General features: G+C 50.5%; 1 protein-coding gene across 1 annotated transcript in view; it reads left to right on the top strand.

Annotated features, from left to right (window-relative positions):
* CYYR1 (cysteine and tyrosine rich 1) overlaps window positions 1-12,493 on the top strand; it is a gene marked incomplete at both ends in the record, with an annotated part of 87,020 nt that overhangs the window by 74,047 nt on the left and 480 nt on the right.

Raw genomic sequence — 12,493 nt, 5'->3', positions numbered from 1 at the left:
CAGGCACCCCCTGCAAAGGCACCCTGGCGGTCAAGGGATCGCCACAGACCTCTGGGGGACTGTCCCTTGCTCTCTCTCTGGAGCTCTCTCTGGAGCTGTAATGGCTTCCTGGGTCTGAGCCACAGACCCCATCCCGGCTGCTTCAAACTTGCACTACTCTAGGAGCACCAAAGGAGGTGGCACCAAGCCAGTTGGGGTCTGCAAGGCTCATTTGCCTCGATTCCGCACCTACCATGTGAAAGTGGCCACATTGTTGAAGAGAAAAGCAGATCCTGGATGCAGCATAATGGTGTTTATGCAATTCAGTGACATTGTTAATTACAAATCCAGGATCAATTGCCTTGGGATAACTTTGGGAGTTCATTGTAATAAAATGCAAATGTGTTTACTGCATGAAGCCTTGTCATCCCACTCTTAGAGATCCCCTGCCTTTATATTCCCTCCTGTTGCAAAGGTTATGGCAAACCTCAGGTGCATTACATATAGGCAAGCTATGCAATATTTTTAATGCATTTCTTTATCATACCAGTCTTAATGTCTGTTTTCTCCCTCACACCCTTATGTTCCAGTTAGACTGAGAGCATCTATAATCATCCTTATCATTTCAACATTGTTTTGCGTAGAGAGATGAGTATGAAAGAAAATGGCATTACTCTCAACCATGAATTGCTGAAGAGCTACTTTAAAAATGAATAGTTGCTGAAAGCTGTAAAAACAAAATGAAAACTCCAGGGCTGTAACTTTTTCCTCCCCAAGTCTGCTCCTGCAATGACTCACCCTTATATCTCAATCTCTAGGCAGTTTGATGCTACACGCTCAAGGTCTCTAGTGCAAATATCAGTTTGACTACTTCTTCCTCTTAGCAGCAGCAGCAGGTTTTGGAGGATGGGGAACCTTGGAAATATTTTCTGTGTTCCTTGCTGTCTGGGTTTTGAAAGACAGGTGTCTGCTAAGGAAGGCAGAAGCCCCCCTTGAAGTGGCAGATATAACCCCTTTTTCCCTCCAAGTTATTATATTTTGAAATCAAGGGCCTTTAGGCAAAGATGTGGGAAATAGGAATAACAGTTCTTTACTGTATATGTATATGTATATGTATATGTATATGTACATGTATATGTATATGTATATAACCAGTCAAACAAAACAACAATAACTCTGGCAGTAACAGCAATCACAAACCCAGTCCCAGCCTTCTCGGCTGTCGGGCCCTTTCCCCTCGGGTGCAGTTCCGCTCGCAGCCGGCAGGGGCGCTGGCGGCTCCCGGTGAGCAGGGCAGGTGCGATGGTTCCCCCGCGGCTGCAGGGGGCGCTCCGGAGCGAGCTCGGGAAACACGCGGCACCCGTGCCCTGGGATCCCGGGAAGGGAAGGAGCAAAGGCTTCACAAACCCCTGGGCAGCCGATCCCGGACTCTCAGGAACAGCAGGCTGGAACGGCAGGCGGGAACAGCGGGCTAGAGCGGCAGGCTAGAACGGCAGGGACGAATGCAAATCCCGGGTGGCAGGCGAGATGTATCCAGATGGGAGAACCCCCACGGATCCCCAGGCAGGCAGGGCGAGCAGGGCTACAGCGTAGCGAAAACTCGAAGCAGCAGCAGTGGGGCAGGGCAGCCACAGCTCGGCCTCCAGCAGGGCAGGGAAAGCGGCTTTTGGGGTCCCGGCATTGTTTCCAGCAGGAAGAGAAGAACGGCCAAAAAGAAAGAAACAGCAGCTCCTTTCTCTGCAGCTTCTCTCTCCGGACGCTCAGAGCGAACTGACCCCACACCCAGGTGTAGACAAAAGGAGTAGCCAGGCCTGCCCCACTCCCTTTTTTTTGTCTTTCTTAAGTACAGCTATTTGTCCCCTAGCAACATGCATATGGGAGAAAATTCCTTTAACAGAAAAAAACCTAAGACTAAACTAAAACCCCAACACTTGCTGTCATGAACACTTCTGGAGTAATGGCTGACCTGGTTTGGCTATATGGCTTGTGGCCAACACTGCCTCTGTCATTACCTGTTTTGGACAGGAACAGCAGGTGTGGGGATGCTCATCCTTCTGCCTCAGGCACAGCAGCAGCCCAGTGTAGGGTATGCCCAGCCACTGCCCTGGAGGGACGTCTGCTGAGATAAGGAGATTGAGCAATCTCCCAGCAGGACCCCCCCGGGAAGGCAGCTACTCTTCAGTTATGGAGAGAAGAAGACAGACCCAGAATCCTCTGTGAGACCCTATGCAGATCCTTTGTAACCCATTGGCCTTTACCCTCTGACACCCACCCCCTGTATCCCTATAAAGCTAGCCCTCTGCCCCTGCGCGGGCAGAGAGACCTTATCCCTAGCCTCCCCTTCACCAGAGTACGGACCAACAATAAAGCTACTTTGTGTGGAACCAGCTACATGAGCCTCTCATCTCTCTCCCTGTCTGACATGGAGGCTGCCCTGCAGAGCTAAGCTGAAATCATGAGCTGACAATCACTAAAGAGCTGACAGCTTCTGCACAGGCCCTCCTAGCTAGCAGCTGAGGGAAGACACCGGGCCTCAGGAGGGTGATTCCTTTTGGGACCATCTCTCTGGACCGGTCACAGCTTCCTCGGTCAGAGCCACTGACCCCACCACCAGCTGTAATAACTGGCGCCCGAACAGCCATTGGACCCCAGACCTTGGATTCCTGGCCTGAGCTGCGTCTTGACCACGCCAAGACAGAACCAGCTGTTCGTGTGCTGATCCTCTGAAAAAAGGACCTACGTTTAAGCATGGCCTTTTGGAGGGGGACAGTTCGAGACACTCGCTTCTCTCACCTGGGGAAGAAACCCCTGAGGATCGAACTGGCCGGACCATCCCCCCAGCAGACTCTTTTTGGACTTCAACAGGAGCCAGCCCCAGCAGAAGACGGGATTTGTAAGTTTCAAATCGGGCTCTCCTCTCTTTCTTGCACGCAAAAACTTTTAAGTCCTTTTTGGGTTTTTTTCTCTTTTTTCTGCTGAGGGAGGAACTTAAATGGGAAACAGGCAAGCTAAACCCAGCCTTTCCCAATTTGAGAGAGACCTATACCCCTTTCTTCTAACCTTTTTCTTAAAATCCAACTTTAAATTCTCTAAAGGTGTTCTTTCTAAGAAAAATCTCAAATCTTTCACTAATTGGATATCTCAAAGCTTTCCTGATGCCACCAAAGACTCTGTCCTTTCTGATCCGTTCTGGGACAAAGTGGGGAAGAAACTATTCCTCTCAAGCAACTGGAAACCTCTCTGGTTCCAAATTCATTCCTTTGTTTCATTTAACGGTTAAAACGTGTTGTGCGACTAACCCACCCCAGCCAAACCCGTTCTCTGCCCTTCCCCCCTCCCACTCCCCCTCTCCACCTCTGGCAGTGGCCAGCCAGAGCATGGCGCCCGCCTGCCGCCCCAGCCCTGGCCCGGCTGGGGCGCCGGCTGCCCCACTTCCCTACCCCAATCCCGTATTCCCAGCAGTTCTCCCATACCCAAACCCCCCTGCTCGCCCCCTTGGTCCTGCTGCCACCCCCCAGGCAGTGCAAACGAGACCCCCAGACCCATCCCCCCTCCCCGGGATGGACGGCTCTGAGCCCCCCCCAGCCCAATCTCCCTGGTATTTCGCAATCCTTCGCACACGACACCACACTTCCCCCTCTTGCACCGGCTCACGTGCCTCTGACCCCCCCCACCCCACTGCGTCTCTGCACCCCGCCACGTCCCTGCTCCCTGCCGCGTCCCTGCTTCCCGCGGCCCTACCCCCCCCCCCCCATGGCAGCCCCGTCCCAGCAATGTGTTCCGCCACTGCTGCCCCTCCCTGCACCCACAGAGCAGGCATGGTACAACACGGGGCTGGTCCCACACAGCCCTGCGCACGCACTGAGGGGCATGGAACAAGCGTCACACCCCCCGCCAGCGTCTGTCCCTCTCGCTGCTGGTGGAATGCAGCTATCCACGCCACTGCCCCAGGCTGCCACGCATGGAGCAGACTTTCCCTCCCCCCTCCCCCCACCTCCAGTAGCCCCCCCACCCTGGCAAACACCGCCAGACCCGCTCTCTCCCCCCACAGCTACATCTTACGCAATCCCTGATACTAATCCCTCTCTTCCTACACTCCCCCCTCCCCCTACCACGGGTTCTTGCAAAATCCCCATCTCCGCTCCTGCCCTAAAGCCCACCGCTGCCCCACACCCTCCTACAGCCCATGCTGACTCCACATGAAATTGAGAAACCGGCATCACCTGCAACCCAACCTCCCCCCAAACGACCTGCTGCTGTACAGCCTCTCCAGCCCCATGCTGCCACAACAGACCCCCTTCCCATCCCTCAAAACACCCCCGACCCCCCGCTACTCCTGCCCTGGCTAAAGCAAAGCTGGCATTTCAAAAATGCCGCGCTACGCCCCCTGTATCACAGCCCCGCCCTGCAACAGCCGAGCCCTCATTTTCAGATGACAGTAGCAGCAGCTCTAATTCTGAATCAGAGGACCACTGGGCACAGACACACAGGGAGGCGAACAGGGAGGGAGACTAGGAGCTAGCCCAGAAAATCTCAGCCTTCCCAGTCATTATAGGGAAAGGGAGGAGGGGTGGTCCATCAACTACAAAAACATGGGAACCTATCCCATACAAAGAAGTCAAAGAGCTTTGCAAGGCAGCAAAAGAACATGGGAGAGGGTCACATTTCTTTAGAAACTTATTAGAAGCCACTTTCTCTGCCTATACATTAGTACCACATGATATTAAAAACATTATTAATTGCATCCTTTCCCCTGCCGAATATATGTTATGGGAAAGGCATTGGAAGAGACATTTAAAAACACTGTCTGACTCTTATGCCAAAGATGCAAATCAGACAGATTGGACAATAGAACAACTGGCTGGAGAAGGTGACCTCCAAAAACCCTCAGATGAAGCTACAACCTTATCTGAAGTACCATTACAAGACATAGCTATTGCAGCTAAGACATCGCTGCTCCTTACTCCAGATGATTCTGTTCCTACACAATATTTCTCTAACATCAAGCAGTCAGCAAATGAAAGTTTCATTAAGTTCGTTGATCATTTAAAAGCTAGCTTAGAGAAACAGATAGAGAGTCCAGATGGATGAAAGGAACTTTTAGATAAACTTGCCATGGCAAATGCTAATGAACAATGTAAGAATATTTTGACGGCCCTACCCATGGACACAGAATCCACAATAGACCAAATGGTAGAGACCTGTACCAGACACACATCCACAGAAAACACAATGACCCAAGCAGTTGTAAAGGGCATCACAGAGGGAGTTTCCGGTGCATTTGCTGCAGCAGTCTCTAAGGAGAATGCCCACTGTTTCTATTGTGGTGAACTTGGACACTCTGTAAAGGACTGCCCACAAAGGTCACCCACCCAGGACCGTTGTGCCGCGTACCAAAGGCACCAGAGACAGCAACAGCACCAGCAGCATTCAAAAAACTTCCATCGAAGTGCGGTATCAAGGCCCCGTGCTCAGATAACAAATCAAAGGCCATACTACCCTCCTACATCGGATCACTGAGAGCAGACAACTGGACCTCAGCCGGCACCATCATCCTAGGCGATCCCAGAACACATAAGAAGGATCCAACACACAGAGTGCTACCAATCAGAACCAGACGCCAACTGGTAACATCACTGCCACTTAACTTTATTGACAAGCGTTTTTATTGTATCCCCACAGAAAAGTACGGACCGCAGAACGGCCCATGGGACATTCTTATCCTAAGCGATACCATCCATGGTCCAGAACAACACTTTGTATTACCAGAGATACAAACAGTGCACCCTGGACAAGAGATTCTTGTCCAGCTTTGCTGCACGGACACACCTTTCTTTCTCCCACAGGGAACACCAATTGCACAAGCCTTTTTACTTCCACAGAACTGCCCAGAACAGCTCCCTCTCAATCCAACAGCAATGTGGATAGAGATTGCAGGCTCAAACAAACCGACTATAGAGTGCAGCTTGTTCTGTAAAGGAGAGAGGATCTACCGTCCAGGGATGCTGGACACTGGAGCAGACGTGACCATCATCACCCGCTCCGAGTGTCCAGGGAATTGGGAACTGGAGCCTGTGGCAGGTATGATCTCTGGGATTGGTGGAGTTGCAGTATCCATGAGAAGCAAACGAAATGTTGTCATTGAAGGACCCGAGGGCAAGATAGCGACCACCCGACCATTTGTGGTAAGGGCCCCCATCACCCTATGGGGCAGAGACCTTCTCTCCCAGTTGAGTGCCACCCTCACCATTCCCAGCCAGGATTTCTGACTGGGGCCACTGAGAAACACACGCTGCCATCTACCTCCCCACTCACCTGGAAGACTGACAACCCAAAATGGGTGAGGCAGTGGCCCCTTGAAAGACTCAGCGCGCTGGAAGCCCTAGTGGAAGAGCAACTTGCCAAAGGTCATATCACTGAAACCACAAGCCCTTGGAATTCCCCTGTCTTTGTGCTGAAAAAGGCTGGCAAAGACAAATGGAGACTACTCCATGACCTACGGAAGATCAATGAGGTCATTGAAGACATGGGCCCCCTCCAGCCCGGCCTGCCATCCCCATTGATGCTGCCCCGAGACTGGATGCTTGCCATCATCGACATAAAAGACTGTTTCTTTAACATCCCGCTCCATCCCCAGGATGCACCACAGTTTGCCTTCTCCATCCCCTCTCTTAACGAACAAGCCCCACTCAGAAGATACCATTGGCTCATCCTCCCACAACGCATGAAGAACAGCCCAACCATCTGCCAGTGGTACGTCGCCCACATTCTGTCCCCTATCAGAAGCCTACTCCCAGAAGCAATCATCCACCACTATATGGATGACATCCTAATCTGTGCATCAGAACAAACTTATTTGGACAGAACTCTTAAAAAGACAATTGAAGCCATAGAAAAAGCAGAGTTCGAGATCCGTGAGGACAAAGTGGAGCACTCCAGCCCATGGACTTACCTCGGCCTCCAGATCCGTGAGAGAACCATCATACCCCAGCAACTCCCCATCAAAGAGGATCCCAAAACCCTAAGGGACTTACACAGCCTGTGCAGATCCATAAATTGGATATGCCCCCTACTGGGAGTCACAACAGAAGACCTCACTCCCCTCTTCAACCTCCTCCACGGCAGCGGAGACTTGGACTCTCCACATGCCCTCACATCTGAAGCCCGAGATACCATCACCAAAGTCCAAGAAGCCCTGTCTTCACGCCAAGCCCATAGCGTTGAACCCAGCCTGCCTCTCCAGTTTGCAGTTTTGGGTAAGGCTTCCCATTTACATGGACTGATCTTCCAATGGGACCCTCAACTCAGAGACCCTTTGCTGATACTTGAATGGGTCTTCACAAGCAATCAACCTACAAAGAGATTAACCACCTTCCAAGAAGTAATGGCACATTTAATAAAAAAGGCCAGAACTTGTCTCCGCTCTCTCGCAGGGTGTGAGTTCACATGCATATACTTGCCCTTGACCACTGGAGATCTAAAGCAGTTGCTCCAGACCAATGAGAGCCTCCAGTTTGCCCTAGATAGCTACACAGGCCAAATTTCCATTCACATGCCAAAACATAGATTTTTCTACCGTGATGCAGCTTTTAAATTGATTCCAAAATTAATCCAAAGTAGAAAACCTCTCAAAGCTCTGACCGTCTTTACAGATGGCTCTGGCTCATCCTATCGGTCTGTCATGACTTGGAGGCAACCCAATACTCAAAAATGGGAGTCTGATATCCAAATAGTAGAGGGATCTCCACAGATTGCCGAGTTAGCAGGTGTTGTCAGAGCCTTTGAGAAGTTTAAAGATGAACTTTTTAATTTGGTCACAGATTCAGCTTATGTCGCTGGCATAGCTATGAGGGCTGAACATGCTTTTCTAAAAGAGGTCTCCAACCAAAAATTATACCAATTGGTTTCTACATTAATTCATTTAATCTCCCACAGAAAACAGCCTTACTACATTATGCATGTGAGGTCACACACAGACCTCCCTGGTCCCATTGCCAAAGGGAACAGGAGAGCAGATGCGCTGGCCATGCCAGCAGAGACTGCAAACGTCCCTGACATCTTTGCCCAGACGAAGTTGTCACATGCATTTTTTCACCAAAACATTCCTGCCCTCGTCAGATGTTCAGGCTCTCAAAAGATCAAGGAAAAGCTATCATTGCAATGTGCCTGAACTGCCAGAACTACCAAATACCATCTATGGGTACCAGAGTCAACCCCCATGGTCTGAACAGCTGCCAATTGTGGCAAACCGATGTAACCCACTTCCCATCCTTTGGGAGATCCAAATACGTGCACGTGTCAGTCGACACATTTTCTGGGGCAGCGTTTGCATCAGCCCACGCAGGGGAAAATGCAGTCCATGTCATCAAGCATTTTCTCCTTGCCTTTGCCACCCTGGGAGTCCCTGAAGAAATCAAAACAGATAATGGCCTGCCTACACCTCTCACAGGTTAGAAGATTTCTTCAACCAGTGGGGGATGGAACACAAGACAGGCATACCTGGCAATCCCACAGGACAATCCATCGTAGAAAGGACCCACTAAACCCACAAAAGAGTCCTCAATCAGCAACGGAGAGAAACCGAAATTTTGTCTCCTGTTGAAAGACTCTGTAAGGCTCTCTACGTCATTAACTTTCTAAATGGTACCTCATCAGAGCCTGACCCCCCAGTACTCCACCACTTCTCAAATTCAACCCAGGCTAAGCTCACAGAGAAGCCACCAGTGCTGGTGAAGGACCCAGAATCACACCAGGTGTCTGGGCCTTTCCAATTGATTACCTGGGGGAGAGGCTATGCCTGTGTCCAGCTACCATCTGGCCCGAAGTGGTTCCCAGGAAAAAATATAAAACCATACTTAGGCCCTATAAACACTGCTTCCACAAACACCAACGAGAACTCTCCTGAGTCAAATACAAAAACCAGACCAGCTCTGCATGGAGACGAAAATGTCGCCAAATGCCCACCAACCAGAGAAAAGATTGTCCCACCACACAGCAGCAGACGAAACAGAAAGCTGAACAAGAAGCTACGGCAAAAGTCAAGCCGTAGGCCAGACACAGCCTGAAAAACTGATCCTTAGTTTATATGTTACCGCCCCTTTTACCCCAAAATACCCCCATTTCCCTCAACCCTTGTCAAACCTCCTTAAACCCCAAAACCTCCCCTCTCAACACAAAGCTAGCAAATCTTGCTTATACTCCCTCTCAGAAGCCCCATCCCTGTCCAAAGATGAAATTTATCTACGTTGACCTTTTTGAATGATGGGAATAACAGGATGAATTGCATCTTTGATTAAGGGAGCTTTGTGGGCATTCATTGAAATTATTATTGTGTTACTTATGTTCTCTTGCCTCCTACGTTGTTATCCCTAGCCTCCCCTTCGCCGGAGTACGAACCAACAATAAAGCTACTTTGTGTGGAACCAGCTACACGAGCCTCTCATCTCTCTCCCTGGTCTGGCCTGGAGGCTGCCCTGCAGAGCTAAGCTGAAATCATGAGCTGACAATCACTAAAGAGCTGACAGCTTCTGCACAGGCCCTCCTAGTTAGCAGCTGAGGGAAGACACCGGGCCTCGAGAAGGTGATTCCTTTTGGGACCATCTCTCCGGACCAGTCACAGCTTCCTCGGTCAGAGCTACTGACCCCACCCCAGCTGTAATAGCCCAGTGTTCAAGAGAGCATGGCAAACTTTTCATGGCACTCTGGGATTTGAGTCTCTCTCCCCCATCACAAACATCCTAGGTTTCTGTTTCCACTCTATGCTAGTGCTATTTCACTGCCAGTCTGCCTGAGACATCTACGGATGGGACACGAAAGGATCTCCAGTGACATAAATGGAGACATGAGCAGACTCTGGACCTTAAAATTTGTAGAGACTACTCTAATTGGATGTTGATACAGAGCCTTTAGTTCCCACCATGCTATCATTCTGCATCACTTACTGTCTCTTTAGTCACTGAATGAATCCTTTTTCTTTAAAGTTATTAAAAGTAGTTGAGAAAAAGTTTTCAGCTACTTCTGAATATTTTTCTTGTATCCTAAATGCCTAACCCAGTTTACAAATGCTGGGCTCTCCTCAGATGTCTCCATTGGTATGAACAAGGTGAAAGCTTTGTTCTTCCTCAGCCCAAGCTATGTTAAGAAATCTGGCATTTGCCCTGGGAGGCATGATGCTGATGTGTTTGCCATGGCGTGGCACATCACACACCTGGAGATCCAGAAGGTGTTTGAGGTGTCTGTGGAGATGAAGAACCCTGACTGCCATAATTTTGACATGACATAAATCCCTGCTGCTGCTGGAAGGGAATGGATCTGATAAACACCCAGCCTTTTTTCCCTGTGTAGTGCGTTGAACCTGAGTTAATGGACAGTCTTTTAGACTAATGACGCTTCTCACAATTTACATATTTAAACCGCACGGGAAGGCGGGAATTCCCTTTTGTCCAAGCTCGCCTGCTGGAAGGTGGGGGGGCTCCGAGCCTCCAGGCACCGCCGGGCCGGGCCGGGGCCACTGCCCCTTCCCCCCTGTTGGGGTTTTAGTTTAGTTTTAGTTTTTTTCCTGTTAAAGGAATTTTCTCCCATAGGCATGTTGCTAGGGGACAAATAGCTGTACTTAAGAAAGACAAAAAGGGGGGTGGGGCGGGCCTGGCTACTCCTTTGTCTACACCTGGGTGTGGGGTCAGTTCGCTCTGAGCGTCCGGAGAGAGAAGCTGCAGAGAAAGGAGCTGCGGTTTCCTCATCTTGGCCGCTTTTTTCTTTTTCTGCTGGAAACAATGCCGGGATCCCAAAGTTGTTTTCCCTGCCCTGCTGGAGGCCGGGCTGTGGCTGCCCTGCCCCGCTGCTGCTTCGAGCTTTCGCTGCGCTGTAGCCGTGCTCTCCCTGCCTGCGTGGACCTCCAGGGGGGTTCCCCTTTTGGATACATCTTGTCTGCCACCCGGGATTTGTGTTTGTGCCTGCCGCTTCTCCCTGCCGCTCCAGCCTGCCGTTCCAGCCTGCCGTTCCAGCCTGCTGTTCCCAAGGGTCCGGGATCGGCTGCCCAGGGGTTTGTGAAGCCTTTGTTCCATCCCTTCCCGGGATCCCAGGGCACTGGTGCCGCGTCCTCCCCGAGCTCGCTCCGGAGCGCCCCCTGCAGCCGCGGGGGAACCATCGCACCTGCCCTGCTCACCGGGAGCCGCCAGCGCCCCTGCCGGCTGCGAGCGGAACTGCACCCGAGGGGAAAGGGCCCGACAGCCGAGAAGGCTGGGACTGGGTTTGTGTGGGCTGTTACTGCCATAGTTGTTGTTGTTTTGTTTGACTGGTTATATACATATATATATATATATATAGTAAAGTACTGTTATCCCTATTTCCCACATCTTTGCCTAAAGGCCCTTGATTTCAAAATACAATAACTCAGAGGGAAAGGGGTTATATCTGCCACTTCAAGGGGGGCTTCTGCCTTCCTTAGCAGACACCTGTCTTTTGAAACCAAGACACCCCCTTTCCCAACGCCGCGGCACGGACCCTGGGTTGCTTGGGGGGGACTGTCCCAGAGCCGCAGGCAGCTAAAACCAGCCATGGACTGCTCACAGCTAAACCCATCCAGCGTGGCTTCTGAGGACAGGCGGGTCCTTCTCCTCTCCATGTAGAGCCGGCGGAGTCAACGGGAGCCGGCAGAGCCTCCTTTCTGCAGCCAGCACACTTCGTGCTGAACTGAAGAGGACACCATGCAGCCAGCAGCACAAAGGGAGCGAAGCTTTTTCTACCATAAAGCCTGAACAAGGACACTCTTCAACATGGCAGCTTCAGAGTCAGAGAAAGTGAGTCATGTGAGACGAAGCTGAAAATGGCGACGGGAGAAAAGAGGGCGGTGCCGCGATTCTTGCGCGTGGCTTAAAAACCTTCTTGCGTGGCGTGGTAAGAAACTGTAATATCACAAACTGTTTGTCTCTTTAATCCATTTGAAGTACATGGGGGGATGAAGAATTCACATGTGGCCTGTGAAGATTGTGAAGAGTGCCTATGCCAGGCTATATAGAAGCAGTGAGAGGCTTTTAGAGACTTGTGGCAAAGAAAGCCTTTGTGTGCAGGCCCAAAATAACTCATCCTTAAAAAGATTAATAACCCCATGTGATGGCCCATGTTTTGCAGTGTGAAGGAACTGTGAGATTTTTCAAGGAAGAGATGCTTAACACCACAGCAGATTGATTGTTTCTGGGTGGGTCTGCTGTTAGTGGCAGTTTGGGAACCACGTGCAACTGAAGAAAACCCTTTTTTCCTTAAGCATACGAGAGAGACTTTTCAAGAACTGGAACACTGACTAACATCCCATGTTCTGTTATCCTTTGTGCAAGTTGGGTAAAAGGAGAGAAGTGCTGGAAGGGGGGGGGGGGGGGAGGAATTCACTTTAATTTCTTGTTATTTCTCTTTAATTCTATTAGTAATAAAACTCTTTCGTTGTACTGCAACTGTTTAAGGTTTGTGCCTGCTTTGCTTTCTCCTAATTCTTATCTCACAGAAGGAAAATAAGTAAGTA

The sequence above is a fragment of the Coloeus monedula genome (genome assembly GCF_965178545.1).
Source record: "Coloeus monedula genome assembly, chromosome: 3".
Lineage (NCBI taxonomy): Eukaryota > Metazoa > Chordata > Aves > Passeriformes > Corvidae > Coloeus > Coloeus monedula.
This window is presented reverse-complemented; position numbering and strand designations above follow the sequence as displayed.